At 41.2% G+C, this 15,646-nt stretch overlaps 2 long non-coding RNA genes across 2 annotated transcripts; both read left to right on the top strand.

Moving 5' to 3' along the window:
- The first annotated feature begins 12,453 nt into the window (after positions 1-12,453).
- Positions 12,454-12,901, top strand: LOC117195259. The gene is made up of 3 exons (XR_004475014.1): positions 12,454-12,473; positions 12,557-12,752; positions 12,827-12,901. It is a non-coding gene; the product is annotated as an uncharacterized LOC117195259 (long non-coding RNA).
- Positions 12,902-14,858: 1,957 nt separating this feature from the next.
- On the top strand, positions 14,859-15,245 carry LOC117195260. The gene is made up of 2 exons (XR_004475015.1): positions 14,859-15,023; positions 15,084-15,245. It is a non-coding gene; the product is annotated as an uncharacterized LOC117195260 (long non-coding RNA).
- Positions 15,246-15,646: the final 401 nt, after the last annotated feature.

Raw genomic sequence — 15,646 nt, 5'->3', positions numbered from 1 at the left:
GATGAGGCAGAGGAGTGAGAGGTATATACAATTTTCTTGGCCTAAAATTCAGTTAAAATTCACAACTTAAAATAAATAAATAAAAAAAAACAAACATAATCTAGGATTTAACTGGAAGGAGCCTATATCCTCTATTTGGTTCGTGTTTTAGCGAATTATTATTTTAAAATTTTCTAAATCAATAAATCATTATATTCCAATATTATATCCGCTCTAAAAATTCGACTGCTATCGTGAGTTTTTCCCCAATAAAATAATCACTTTAAAATTATTACAAATATTTATTATATTAAAAATAAACAACTTCAAATCCAAACTTTATGCCCAAGTTGTATTATTTTGCCATCCATTTATATGAAAACTGTAACCCGACGGCAGTCCCTTGGATTCTTGAATCTCTTTCCCAACTCACATTACGCATACGCCCCGTGCCTCGTGCCCCGTGCAGTGCCTGCCACACCAAAATCCTCGGCAATACAAAAACAAAGAAACGACAAAACAACAGAAAAAGCCAAGATTTGACATTGCGATGATGGCAGCAGCCGAGAATTATTCGCTGGACTGTCAAAAAGCGAATCAGAAAAGGAGTCGGAAAGAGGAGGCAGAAACGCGATGAAGCGGCCACAAAAACGGCGGCAAAAACAAGGCAAAAAGCGATAAACGCATAAATTAAAATAATTACAAGAGGCGTCCTTTGACGGTTGTTGTTGTTGTTGCTGTAACGCACAGAAAAAACGAGGCAGTAGAACGAGAGGAGTCGCGAGGACGACAACCGACAAACGGCCAACGGAGTTGCAACTGAAAAACTGCAATTGAATGCAATCCGAATCTGGCTGTGGCAGCCCAGCAGCCCCCCAAACAAGAGGCAGCCACAGCAGAGATGGAGGCAGAGATTTTTCTCACTCAAAACTTGGGTTCCACAGCGCTGCGATGTGCAACAAAATTGTTGCTGGGAGCTGGGTGCTGGGAGCTGGGAGCTGGGAGCTTTGGCTGCCTGCTGTTGATTTTATTCAAAATGGTTTGTTTATGCCTCAACGGAGAGCGGCAGCAGAAGCAACAGCAGCAGAGGGGAAATCCACACAGCTGCGCTCTCACACGCACACGCACACACACATGGCCCGACGGCAGCCAATCACTTTGGCGCTCTCTTTGGCGCATGTCTGTTCTCGCTCTCTCTCTCTCTCTCTCTGTGGTTTGGCGACTTCGAATTCGCCCCAACTCGCGTCGTTGGAGCAATTCGCCCCGAGACAGCATCGCATAGCATCGCATCGCATCTCTATGTATTCCGAGAGGGCCTTTACCTTTTGACTTTGCCTTCGCCTTCGCCAGCGACTGGCTAATTTCCGTTCATTAAAGTTGGCAGCCTCTCGCTTACTACACCACCACCACTCCACCACCCCCCTATGGAGCTAGCCCCCCCACTCTTCGGTAGTAAGTTCTTAAAGTTCCTTCGTTTTGGTCCAACTTTAATTTCATTGATTAGCGCGCAGAGAGGAAAAGTCTTACCCCCCAGCCCTCCTCCTCCTGGAAGGATGTTTCTTCTTTTCTCCTTCTGCTGCTGCTGCTGGGCTTCTTTTATTTTTGGTTTGTCACTTCTATTCTCTCCGTCTCTCCGTCTGTCTGTCTGGCTGTGTTTTGGCTTGTTGTATCCCTCTTTCATTCTTACTTTCTGTTCTGTTCCGTTTCTTTGGTACTTTTTTTGTCTTTGTAAGCATTTAAGTTGTCTCCCTTGCTGCTGCTGTTGTTGGGGTTGGGGTTGCTTAAATCTAACTAATCGATGGCTAAGCAATAGATATAGCGATAGTTTGTGGTTTGTTGTGGCGGGGCAATTGTGGGATAAGAGGTTCTTGGAAGCGTCGCCCAACTATTTATGGAGCAAATCTAAGTATAGTTTTGGTTATTTATACATTGGATGATGATTTTATGATTATTATAAATATATTTAGGTAGCAAGAAATCAGGATATTTATTGAAAAGATAGATCTTTGGGTAAATGGTTCGATATTTATAGAAAAACATTTCTTAGGGTAAGAAATAAAATATATTTAAACATGGTTTGCATTCTTGATGGGATTATCCCTGGAATACTTTGCTAAAAAGTGGATTTACTGAACATTTTCTTTAACCTCTTAGCAACTTAGTCTGTCGTGGGCCCTATTCTTTTCACTAGAAAGACAATATTAATGGTTTCTCATCTCTCCTGATGTGTTTTTGTTTTCGGCTTCCTTCGATCATAGAAAGAGCTTTCTGAATGGGAATAAAACACTTCAAACGGCTCAGAAAGTAGATATTTTGCACTGGGACTTTAATTATTTGATTATTAAATTTAATAATAAGTTTTAAGCAACATAATTTACTTATCGCCTTCAATCTGAACCCTCAGCAACGCTCCCTTCATAAAAAGGCTTTCATTCTTCTTGAGCCAACAAAATCCTCCCCTAAAAGTTTATGTTTCAGTGGAAAACAGATTTTAAAATATAACAAAAGATACAAGATAGAGTGAGAAAGCTATACAGCCAAAGCTGAAGGGCTAGAGGGAGATGGCCAGCTTTGCTTTGTGTGTGTTTTCTCTCTCTCTTGTTTCTTATCATTTGACTATATGCAGAGCGCAACGCCCACACTCAAAAGCGGAGGCGTGTGACCCGAACCCCTCCCCAACCCCCATTAAGGCCCTGTTCCATTTTCCATTCTGCACATTCCGTATACGCCCCATAAAACTTGAGAATGCCATCCCTGCCGTCGCCCCCACTCTACCAATCTTTTGCTCTTTCCTCTCCCTCATCATTTTTCATATTGAAGGGCCAGGCACTAAGGACCCTGTCCCCCCCTTCCCCCTCCCCCCCTCCCCTGACTGTTCCATAAGTTATGGCTTTTTCTATATCTCCCCTTGAACTTTTTAGAATTTTCCACTTTTCCTTTTCTTTTTTTGCTGCTCACAAACATTTCCTGTCTCTTTTTATTTACATTACACACGACATAAAAGTTGAAACTTTCCTATAATGTTCATCCTATATATAGGAACATATACCACCCGTATATTTAGATGTATGTGTGGGTGGCATACAATGGCCGGGATATATGTATGTACATACGTTGTATATAAGGAAACAAAGAGGAGAAATATTCTTCTTTTTTTTCCCAGGCTGTATTTCAACGGTATATTTTTTTTCTCGCTTCCGTTTCGCAGTTGTGACTTTTCATTTTTCATATGTTGACTGCCACACACACACACACAGACACACACAGGCACACGGAAGCCGTATATACAGCTCCTTTCTCTCTCTCTCCGAGTCTGTCCTTCTCTTACTCAGGTTACTCCTTCTCTCTCTCTCTCGCTCTCTGCTCCTTTTTCCTAACCAAAGTAAATGGCTTTTGCATTGTAAAATGTTGCATACATTTCCCTCTACTTTGCCTTTCTTTTCTTCTGTGTGTGTGTGCGTTTATATGGCTGCCATTTACCGTTATGCTGGCACTCGTATATAGGGAGCCGAAACCCCGCGCCAGAGCAGGATGCCAGACCCACACAAGCTTGCCCTCTCTCTCGCTCGATTTCTGGGGCCTGGTATATTTTAAAATTTATGAAAAATAATATTTTCCATCTCTTCACACACACACACACACATGCACACACAGGGGCACATTCTTGGAGGAGTTCTGGGCCGTAAGGCGCACAATCAGAATACAATGGCAGCCTAGGGCGATGGGGAGGAGTAGCGGGTGGAGGGACGGATGGATGCTCGTGTATATGCAGCAGCAGCAGCAGCGGCAGGATAGGGAGTCCCGTGGCACAGTTGGCTTCCTTCGCTCACATTTACGTACAGAGTTGCAAGATAGAGGTGCTTCAAACAGGGTTGTCAGCGTGTTTTGGGGAACTAAGGAAATGATTTTTAATTTAGGAATATTTAATCCAAATAATATGGAATTTTTCAAATATTTTTACGAGTCCTTGGATTGCTTGAACGGCTAAGAAATCAATATAAAATGAATCTACTTTAGGGACCATTTCTGGACACATGTAAAAATTTCTAAAAATGGTTTTACTTTTCATTGAGAATATGTCTTAGAATTTATTCTTTTTAATTGTAAAATATTATGAAACTACAGAAAAAATTAAGAAACTCGCCAAATTATATTTAACATTTTTTAATTTATAAATTATTTTCTTAGAATCAATCTTATAAGAAAATGATTAAGACATTTAAAAATTGTAAATATATTTTTGGGAATTTCTTAATTTTTATCGATCAATCTTATCCGAAAACAAATAAAATAATTTAACAAATTTTATATATAATTTTGGGAATTTCTTAATTTTTCTCTGATTTAAATTAATTTAAAATTTTAAGTATAATTTTTTTAATGTCTTAATTTTTCTTAAATTTTGCTTTAATCTTGCTCTCCATTTGTTTTTTTTCACAGATTTTCTATAATTTTTGTCTCTTATTTTTCGTTCAAAATTTTTCGGACTATTTTCCTTACTTGCTTTGACAACCCTGGTCACTCAAGTCAAAAGCATTTCCATTATGATAATGTAAGTGCACAATTTTCCCAACTTGAATGCGCACACAGATGCACATGCTCCCTTCCTCCCTCTCTCACAGTCTGCATCTCTCCTTCTCTCTCTCTCTCTCTCTCTCTCTCTCTCTGTCTTTTAGCTTCTCCCTCACTCGTTCAGTGCGCTTGGAAAATTTTCATATCCCAGCCATGGCACACGAGAAGCCATGGAACATGAAAAACTGCACAAATGGCAGAAAATGTTGCAAAACTACATGACCTGTGGGGCGGCTGCTGTGTGCGGCGAAAACTAAAGAAAAAAAAGGGAAAAGAGGAACAAGAGCAAAGAGGAACCAGGATCCAAGGACCAGAGGACCAGGACAACGAAGCACATGCACATAAAATACGATAACTGTGGACCAAAGTGCTATATATGAAAGGTATTTGCTGGGGAGACCTCCACGAGGAAGGGGGCCCACAGGGCCACTCTACATACTCCACTACACCCGTACAAGTGCAAGCGGTGCATCGGTGTATGGGTTTTTAGAATATAAAAGGCGTTGCCCTGGCAGGTCGTATGTAATTACGCTGGCCCCAGTTTTGCACCTCAGAGAACCTCTCACACAGCCACAGCCACTCACACATATAAACTATAAAATATGATGAAAGGTTTACATAAGCCAAAATCCTACTCCCTACCCCCACCCCTCTCTTTCTTTCCATAAAACTTTGGCATTTATGCCATAAAATTAAGTATGAAATTGAAAAATTGCTTACAGGCTTCATCCTCAATTTTTGCCTCTCCTCTCCCTGGACATATTGTGAAATTAATTTTTAAATATTTATGAGCCAAACTGTACCAGGCAGCAGCGCCAATAGCAGAAGCAATCGGTATTTGTTTACGATGGCAGGCAGGGAGGGGGTTCCGGGAGGCCGCAGGAGCAGGAGGTCAAAGCGATTGCCCATTTTCAATTTTGATCAATTTCTTGTATTTCTTTTTTATTGAATTTTCAAGTGGAGCGTGTGCTCGAGTTGGTTTTTCTTCCTCTCTCTCTTTGTACATGAGAAATATGAGAAAGAAATTTCATTTCGTTAAGCAGAAGACTCCGGCAGGGCGTATGAGTAATGTGCTTTCTTGTTTCAGCTAAAATACACATAAATATATACATATATAGTATGTATGTGGCATGTACTCCAACAATGTGGTGGGGCTGAGTTTAATAAGAAAATTATCCTAAAGACTGGTTAGGAAATTCACAAAAATTCAGCATAAAAATCGGAACATTTTTAATACGTTCAAAAAACTCTAAAACTCTAAAAATCTTGAAATATCCTGTACATATGTATCCACCAGGTTCATTCAACTGATCTTAACTTGTGCATCTTTGATCTCCGATCTGGCCCTGGCCTTGCCTGATAGCGATAATGATAATGATGCTCTGAAGCCATCTGATTATGATAATAATGCGTGATCGGGTTAAGCACAGAAATTGCTACCTTTTTATGCTACATTTTCCCTCCTTTTTTTTTGCTTAATAAGCCCCAGACCTCAGCAGACCTCTCGCCAGGGAACCGCAAGCCAAAAGTCGAGCACACAATGTGCAACGTTTTTGCTGTTGTTGTTTTTGTTGGAGGCACAAGTGCTTAACAAGCTGTTTTGCATGGAGCGAGATCTCGCAGCTGCCCTCCGAACCTCGGAACTCCGGCTATAGGCGATCTCTGAGCCGTAGTCAAAGACCAGTAGCCCCGAAACAATGCACTTAATGTGGGAAAAAACGTCAAGAATTTGCACGCCAGCCCAGAGACCACAAGAGAATTCGCCAGCCACCTTCTCTCTGCCTCAACTTTACCCTTCACATCCTCTCGCTCTCCCTATCCCTCTCTCTTAGTGTGTTTCTTCATATGCAAAAAGCCTCGGCTAAGGCAGCTGCAACTTTTTGTACCTATTACTGGGTGGGAGTGTGGAGGTATGTTCTATTTGGTTAGATGTTTGTTACAGATCTGGTTATAATCGCGGACAGGATCCTTAGAAGAAGCCCTGAACCCTATGTCCTTGGGTACAGCGAAGAACTCACTGATATTCACAGAGAAAATGGCAGACAACGTCAAGAAGTACGTCTAGAATACACATCCACTTCTTTTTTCCTCTCCCGAGCCAAATATTGAATATTCCGCTCATCCGAAAGCGCTGATTCGTGATATAGACCCCGAATTTCACCATTGTCATGCGCTCAACTTCAAACCTGAGTCAGATGGTATGTGTTACGCATCAGAAAAACCGAAACTACCAGAAATTGACACCCCACATGATCAGAAAACGTTTATCTGTTCTCGCAAACCCACTAACATTTTCCTACTGGGTATCTTCTAGTCGCAATACTTGACTCCCTACCTTTCCGCGTTGCTTGTTTTGGCCTTTACCTGCATGTGGCCAGCCAGCCAGCCAGCCGGCCAACTTATCTGGCCAACTTAGCTCTGGGCACGAAACAATTCACACTTGAGAGAGAGAGAAAGAGAGTGGGGAGAGAGGTGAAGGGAGGAGCGGGTGCAGCCTTGTTGCGTGTCGGCTGTTTGCTCTGTGCCTGTGCTGATCATTTGCTTAAATAGCCCAAAGGGGACACCAGCCGATCCGATTCATTGCGGAATATGGGTGGCTTGGCTCAAATCTCTTTGGCCAAACACAAAAAACAACAGCGAAAAAGGTGTCGAGTGTGTGTGGAGTGGATTTTGCGTGTTTATCGCGATGCACAAGGCAAGAAAAATTATTAAGGGTTTTTAATGGTTCAAAGGAGGAGCAGCAGGAGGAGGAGAAGGAAGTGTAGAAGGGCAGGAGGGGCAGGAGGAAAGCCATGGACTGAATAATCTTGAAATAAACATGGATTTATTTTGAATATAATATAATTATAATATAAAATAAAAAGAAGGACTTCTTTAAGCGTAAAAAAGCTGGGAGATTGGGCCTTAAAACCTTAGAAAGAAGACTGAACAGCTCGCTGAATGATATGATAGTCTATGTGGAGCTGAAATGGTACACTCTTAGGCACTTTTTAGACCTCTTACTATTAGGTGAAAGACTGAGCTAAGATCTATAATGACTTTCCCTTAAGAATGATCTCCATACTCGTATACAAAACAGTCCTAAACGTTCCACCTGAAGAGCTCTCCTAGAACTCCCTTTATCAGTTCCATTCGAGACTTTTCTTTCAAACCCACTTTCATGCGGCAGAAACGATCTTCCCCTGCAGCCCCCCGCACTCAACCTTGATATCTCTTCAAAGATAGTGGAATGCAGCTCCAATGATCAGCATCTGAGAGCCGGCGGACACCGGGGCCAGGCCAACCAAATGTTTATGAGAAACCAACACGTTACGGTCCCCTCGGCTCCCCAGCTCCCACCGCTCCACCTCCAGTTGCCAGCCACCCACATGGTGCCTTTTTTTCCATGCCAGCTACCAAGAAGCAGGCTAATAGACATTTTGCCTATTTTAATAAGTGGCAAAAAGGCGTGAAATAGTGACTGCCTTCGGGATGTTTGGGAAATACCTTTGCTGGGGCTCTATCGCAGCCTATCAATGGCAGTAAAGCGGGCAGGGAGCTGGGGCAGAAGGCTGGAGGCTGGAGGCCCACCTTGGGTGCTGGAATTGTTGCCTTGCTCTCCAGCTAAATATGATTTTTTTTTTTGCTGCAGCTGTTTTTGTTTTGTGTCTACCTTTCCTATACGAGTACCTCGTAGCTATACCTGACTCCCAGTCCCGGTCCCGGTCCCAGTCCAGTCTGACTCTGCCACTGCCTCAGCCACAGTCTCCGTCTCAGTTCAGGCCAAGTGGAAATGGAAGTTTAAGTCGGGGCCCAACTCCAATTTGAGCTGCAGTCGAAACGGACCACAAGGTGAGAAATGAGATTTTAATCGGACGTGTCTGATTTCAAATGAGCCTTAATGGGGAAGCCATTTAGCCGGCACTTACCACCAATATCCATGGAGTGGAGGAGGACACTCCTCTGGCACCACTATCCACCTCCTCCTCACCACAGAAGTCCTCTCTGCAAAGTCTTTCCTTTTGGTTCGGTTTAGTTTATTTATTTTTATATTTCCACAGTTTTTGTTGTCTTTTATCGTTGCCTGATGCTGTGGGTCGCCAGAAACACCAGCCACAAGCCAGACACTACTTTTGCGGTTTATAAAAACAATAGGCATATTTTTGGGTGATTTTATGGCCTTAGATCGATGCGGAAATATGCGCATTTTATGTAATATTTCTAGAAATTTAATTACGAAAACACTCAGTACTCTTTCCCTGCCCTGGCCACCCCGCTCCTCTGGAATTCCAAGACACTGGGTATGCCTTTCTTATCATTATCATTTATCCATTGCACACGCAATGAGCGAGAGAAAAACGAGCAAAACCAAATGCAAGGCCTACCAAATTTTTCGCAATTAACTTTTTTGCGATTTTTAAATATTATGGAACACGCACAGAGCAGAGCAGGAGAGCAGGAGAGCGGGAGAGCAGATCGATACGGAAGAGCACACGTGTAAATGGCTGTGTAGCAGCTCCCACACACCGAGATGCAGCCAGCTTTCATCTGTGCCTCTCTGCCCATTCTTTTGGGGATCGGGAGCACTTGCCAGAGCACATCTGGATCTCTGGGCATGGGCATGGCTCTGGTCTGAGGGGGCCAACGATCTGATAAGCTCCGAGCTCCGAACGTCCAGCAATTTACTGAGGCTGAAGGAGACCTAAGCTGATCCTAACCTTGCCCAATCCGTTGGCTGCTGTGCGGGCCGAGTCCGATCTTGCTGGCTTCCGCTTGCTGGCTGGAGTCAGGGTCTGCCCTCGTCTGGGGTTTGGGGTTTGGGGTTTGGGGTTTGGGTTGGGGTTTGGGGTCTGGGGTCTGGGGTCTGTTATGCTTGTGGCTACAATTTTATTTACGAGTCATGCGCGAGACCGTCGCTTCGAGACGCGCTTCTCCTGGGCTTCGGCTTCGGCTTGGGCTTCTCCTCCCTCAATCGAACTGCTGCTCATCCTCCTCCTCCTTTGCGTGAGTGCGATTTTGTTCGTTTCTTTCATACTCATTCATTCATGGTCTCTCTGGAGCTGCACTGGACACGCACCCAATAATTTTGATTAGAATGCGTTTTGAATCGAGCCTTGCTTGGGGTGGATTAATTAAAATTGGTAGTTAATAAAAGCGGCTAACTGAAAGAAGAAGCACAGCGAAAATATGGGACCTTGCAGATATAAAAAATGCTATTTTAATATACAAAATCACAATATCCATGATATTTCCTTAAATAAAACCTCCTAGGAGTGTAGATAATTATTAGTTTTAATAAGAAGAAGTTTATATGTTATACCTATTTTAAGAACTCCATATATAAAAAGAGCTTGAAAGCATTCTTCGTTAAAATTTTTATTTTTCTTTAAAAGGTAATAATTTCTTTACGATTTTTCAAAAATTATTATAATAGACCAGTATAGGAATGACTCACCCTATTGGAACGAGAGCACTCCTTCCTTTTGATTCTCTTCTTGCATCTTGGAGTGGGAAAGGGACAAAACTTGACGAAAAAAAGAGAAACGAAACATTACACATTTTAGATAATTTATTTACATATGTACATATATGTTAAACATTGCACATATAAATGTACATATATGTATGTACGAATATCTCACATTGCTGGGCTTTTTCTTCGACGAGCTGCCTTTTTTTGTTGCCATTTTGCTTATTTCTGCGACCCCGCAAACTGATTTCCAATAAGAGAACAAGATTCCAATTGTTTGCATATTAATTAAAGGTGAGGCACTAGAGGCGTAAGTTCGTGTAAGCACACTAAAAAGAGAGAGTCAGATCAGCAGCATACGGAGCGCCTACCCTACCACGAACTTCACTTCGAACGAGAGCTCTCATTCCTTTTTGATTCTCTTCTTCACTGTCCTATTTATCGTGGAGTGGAAAGGGAAAAAACTTGACGAATTGCAAGCACGCATACACACACACACATTGCAGGAACTCACGTGATCAAACGAAAAAAAGCGAGAAAACGAAACAGCAACAAATTTTAGATTTTACACATGAAAAATAGAATTTATGCAAAAATAATATGCTTATTTACATATTTTTTCTAACATTACGCACTTTTTCTTCGGCCGAGCTGCCTTTTATTGCCATTTTGCCTCTCCTGCGACCCACCATGAACACACCACATCTTCTTACAAAAGAACACATCTATTTCAACATTTATATCTAATTACTGCATCACTACACTAAACTTTACTTCACACACCTGCGGACGATTTCCCGTTGCATTTTTCACAATTTTCCCGATTTTCACGGATGGAAGAGCGGAGCTGACTCACGAACGCGCGCTTTGACCCGGTGAAAAAATGTAAATGAGAGCATGCAAATGCGTTCATTTTTGATCTCTTGCGCGTCTTTCTATTTGCTCTCTCTCTATCCTCAATATTGTGGATGCAACAGATTTTCGTCCTTTGTGGGGGGAAGGGGTGGGGCGAAATTTTGAAAAAACGTTTTAAAGTGAGACATAACAGGAGTGCGATACCAAATTTGGTTACTCTAGCCTAATAGTCTCTGAGATTTGTGAATATCCCCAGTTTTCATCCTTTGCGGGGCGGAAGGGTGTGCGAAATTTGAAATAAACTCGTCTCGGTCCGATATATTAGGAGTGTGGATACCAAATTTGGTTGCTCTAGCTTTTATAGTCTCTGAGATCTAGGCGCTAATGTCTTACTCTAAGCAAGCCGGCTATGCTACGTGTGTGTTAGAGAGAGACAGGGCGAGAAAAAATGAAATTGTTTTCTTGATTCTGGCTATAATAATTATACGATCTGATTGAGATTTTACGATCTAGAACATATAGTCATCCTCTACGATCTGCGTTTTTGCTTTTTTCGTATCTTTAAAAATGTAGATGCAAAGATTTTCGTCCTTTGTGGGGGCGGAAGTGGCGGGGCGAGTTTTGAAATATTTTGTAGCAGGACATATCACAGAAGTCTGGATCCAAAACATCGTTGCTCTAGCTCTTATAGTCTTTGAGCACTAGGCGCTGAAGGGACGGACAGACGGACAGACGGACAGACGGACGACGGACAGACGGACAGACAGACATGGCTCAATCGACTCGGTTATTGATGCTGATCCAGAATATATATACTTTATGGGGTCGGAAACGATTCCTTCTGGACGTTACACACATCCACTTTTACCACAAATCTAATATACCCCAATACTCATTTGAGTATCGGTATAAAAACAACGATACATTTGACATTTTTTTATTATAAACGTAAAAAAAATTACACAAAAAAAGATGAAAAACCAAGCGAACCAAAACATGCGAGTTTTCTTAGAGAACTTTTTATTAACAGTGCAAGCCGAATATATATATCAGGACCAAAATCCGTATTTCTCAATTCCATTGGAGACCCCGCGGATTGTCTTCCTCGAAAAACACTGGAAGAGCTTATGTAGCATGAAGCACTCGGCATACTTTTCTCACAAAACTAAAGCCACATATTTCGACAAAAAAGTAAACCAGTAGTCCATGCCCGATGAAAACCCAGTTCTCAATTTCTGATGCGATGTAGACTACTGGAAAATATCAGTATATAAATAGGCACATCCAGCAACACATAAAATCTAAATTTTCTGTTTTCAACTAATTTTAAGCAAAAAGTGTTTTTAGATTTAAGTATAAAGTGTAAAAAAAAAAAAAATAAAAAAAAATTAAAAAAAGGAAAAAAAAACCCCATACAAATGTAAGCTTAATTTGTGTGTTGTAAATTTTTTTTTTTTTGATAAATTGACCTTTTTTTAGACAGCACGATGCAAACGACCAGTTCAGTAGACAATGATGGGTCAAACGTATTGAACACATATACTCGTACATATGTACGGTACCACAGAGGAGAATACTTCTGTGGCGGACGGCTCGAGTCTCAAGCAGGCAGCGATTGGTAATTGTTCAGTTTCAGTGTCTCCGCAAAAAAATCATTTTCATTCTGAACTGTACACCTAATTTTCTGCTCTTCATTTTTAGGATATTGGCAACACCAATACACTTCGGAGAATCCTTACACATTATACGATGGCGAATACATATACTACGTAGAACATTTATCGAGGGATGATCGATGGAAAACCAACCGAAAAGCAACACGAAAGTTGTTCAGCTATGGATGACACAGGATACACGAATCATACGACACAAGGCATCTGAGGGATAGAGGGACACGGTAATTAATCAGTTTACGGCTTAACTCAGAAAACCCGAAATGTACACAATTATCTGTTTTAATTTTTATGACAGATCCGCCGCATTCTATTCACACATATGGACACAATTGAGATTTTGTAGAACTGTGGAGTAGCCTACTGGGATACCACGTTAAAAAAACGCGCCTAGAACTTTACCAAATGCTGTGGTGTGGAAAAGAGTTCATCTGTTTTCCGATGCTCCTACGTGCTGTGCCGCCGGAAGCTAGGCAGTCATATAGAATACTGTTACTGGATACTGCCGCATATTCAGGCGAAAGTCTTCTCTATTAGTTAAGCTAGAAGTGGTCAATGTTACGTGCGAACGATTCATTCCAAGCCGCGTTAGGTTTAAAACAAATCGGTTTATAATGTCGAGTCTTGCATTTAGAAACACTTTTGTCTTTTTTGATTAAATTATATTCTGTAAATATAAATTCATTTTCATTATTATAAAGCTATTCACGGTGTAGTGTTTCTTAAATGAGTAGAAAAAACATAGAAAAAATTAACACGAAAATAACAAAATGGATAATTCTAGACGACAGCGAGAGGTTTGTTCATATGGCGGTGGAATTATGGCATTGCCGATCTCCCTCTACCGATACTTACTCTAACGAGGTGAACGTTGTGAGTTGCTGCGGACACCGCAACTCTACAGTTATACCCGATACTAAGTCAGTATGCTCTCCTCGCAGACGCCGCTAATATTAACGACACGACAAAGAGTGCGTGCGAGAGAGACAGAAAATCAGTCTGAGCGTGACGTCGGCGCTGCGTAGCACTGCAATTGATTAGTTCCTATTGGCTATAAAATGATCTGATCTGATCCAGATTCAGCAATCTGATAGATATGGTCATTTATCTATGATTCTGCGTTTTTAGTTTTCTCGAATGTGCAATATTGTGGATTGCAACAGATTTTTCGTCCTTTGTGGGGGCGGAAGGGGGGGGGCGAAATTCTGAGATATACGTTTTATAGTGAGATCTAACAGAAGTGCGGATACCAAATTTGGTTACTCTAGCCTTAATAGTCTCTGAGATTGTGTGGATGCCCAGATTTTCGTCCTTTTGGGGGGCGGAAGGGGGTGTGGCGAAATTTTGGACACGAAACGGTCAAGGTCCGATATCACAGGAGTGTGATACCAAATTTGGTTGCTCTGGCTCTTATAGGTTCTGAGATCCTTGAACTCATATTTTGCAATTGCAAAACCGATCATGAAACCTGTGTTAGAGAGAGACAGAGCGAGAAAGAATGTAATTGTTTTCTTGATTCTGGCTATAATAATTATACGATCTGATTGAGATTTTACGATCTAGAACATATGTCATCCTCTACGATTCTGCGTTTTTGCTTTTATCGTATCTTTAAAAATGTAGATGCCACAGATTTTCGTCCTTTGTGTGGGCGGAAGTGGGCGGGCGAAGTTTTGAAATATTTTTGTAGCAGGACATATCACAGAAGTCTGGATCCAAAACATCGTTGCTCTAGTCTTATAGTCTTTGAGCACTAGCGCTGAAGGGGACGGACAGACGACAGACGACGACGGACAGACGGACAGACGGACAGACAGACATGGCTCAATCGACTCGGTTATTGATGCTGATCCAGAATATATATACTTTATGGGGTCGGAAACGATTCCTTCTGGACGTTACACACATCCACTTTTACCACAAATCTAATATACCCCAATACTCATTTTGATAGTATCGGGTATAAAAACAACCGCATACATTTTGAACATTTTTTTTATTAATAAAACGTGAAAAAAATTACAACAAAAAAAGGATGAAAAACCAAGCGAACCAAAAACATGCGAGTTTTTCTTAGAGAACTTTTTATTAACAGTGCAAGCCGAATATATATATCAGGACCAAAATCCGTATTCTCATTCCATTGGAGGACCCCGCGGATTGTCTTCCTCGAAAAACACTGGAAGAGCTTATGTAGCATGAAGCACTCGGCATACTTTTCTCACAAAACTAAAGCCACATATTTTCGACAAAAAAGTAAACCCAGTAGTCCATGCCGATGAAACCCCAGTTCTCAATTTCTGATGCGATGTAGACTACTGGAAAAAATATCAGTATATAAATAGGCACCATCCAGGCAACACATAAAAATCTAAATTTTCTGTTTTCAACTAATTTTAAGCAAAAAGTGTTTTTAGATTTAAGTATAAAGTGTAAAAAAAAAAAAAAAAAAAAAAATGAAAAAAACAAAAAAAGGAAAAAAAACCCATACAAATGTAAGCTTAGTTTGTGGTTGTAAATATTTTTTTTTTTTTGATAAATTTACCTTTTTTTAGACAGCACGTTGCAAACGACCAGTTCCAGTAGACAATGGATGGGTCATACGTATTGAACACATATACGTACATATGTACGGTACCACAGAGGAGAAGTACTTCTGTGGCGGGACGGCTCGAGTCTCAAGGCAGGCTGCGATTGGTAACTGCTCAGTTTCAGTGTCTCCGCAAAAAAATAATATTCATTCTGAACTGTACACCTAATTTTCTGCTCTTCATTTTTAGGATATTGGCAACACCAATACATTCGGAGAATCCTTACACATTATACGATGGCGAATACATATACATACGTAGAACATTTATCGAGGGATGGATCGATGGAAAACCCAACCGAAAAGCAACACGAAAGTTGTTCAGCTATGGATGACACAGGATACACGAATCATACGACACAAGGCATCTGAGGGATAGAGGGACACGGTAATTAATCAGTTTACGGCTTAACTCAGAAAACCCCGAAATGTACACAATTATCTGTTTTTAATTTTTATGACAGATCCGCCGCATTCTATTCACACATATGGACACAATTGAGATTTTGTAGAACTGTGGAGTAGGCC

The sequence above is a fragment of the Drosophila miranda genome, unplaced genomic scaffold (assembly GCF_003369915.1).
Source record: "Drosophila miranda strain MSH22 unplaced genomic scaffold, D.miranda_PacBio2.1 Contig_AX17_pilon, whole genome shotgun sequence".
NCBI lineage: Eukaryota > Metazoa > Arthropoda > Insecta > Diptera > Drosophilidae > Drosophila > Drosophila miranda.
This window is presented reverse-complemented; position numbering and strand designations above follow the sequence as displayed.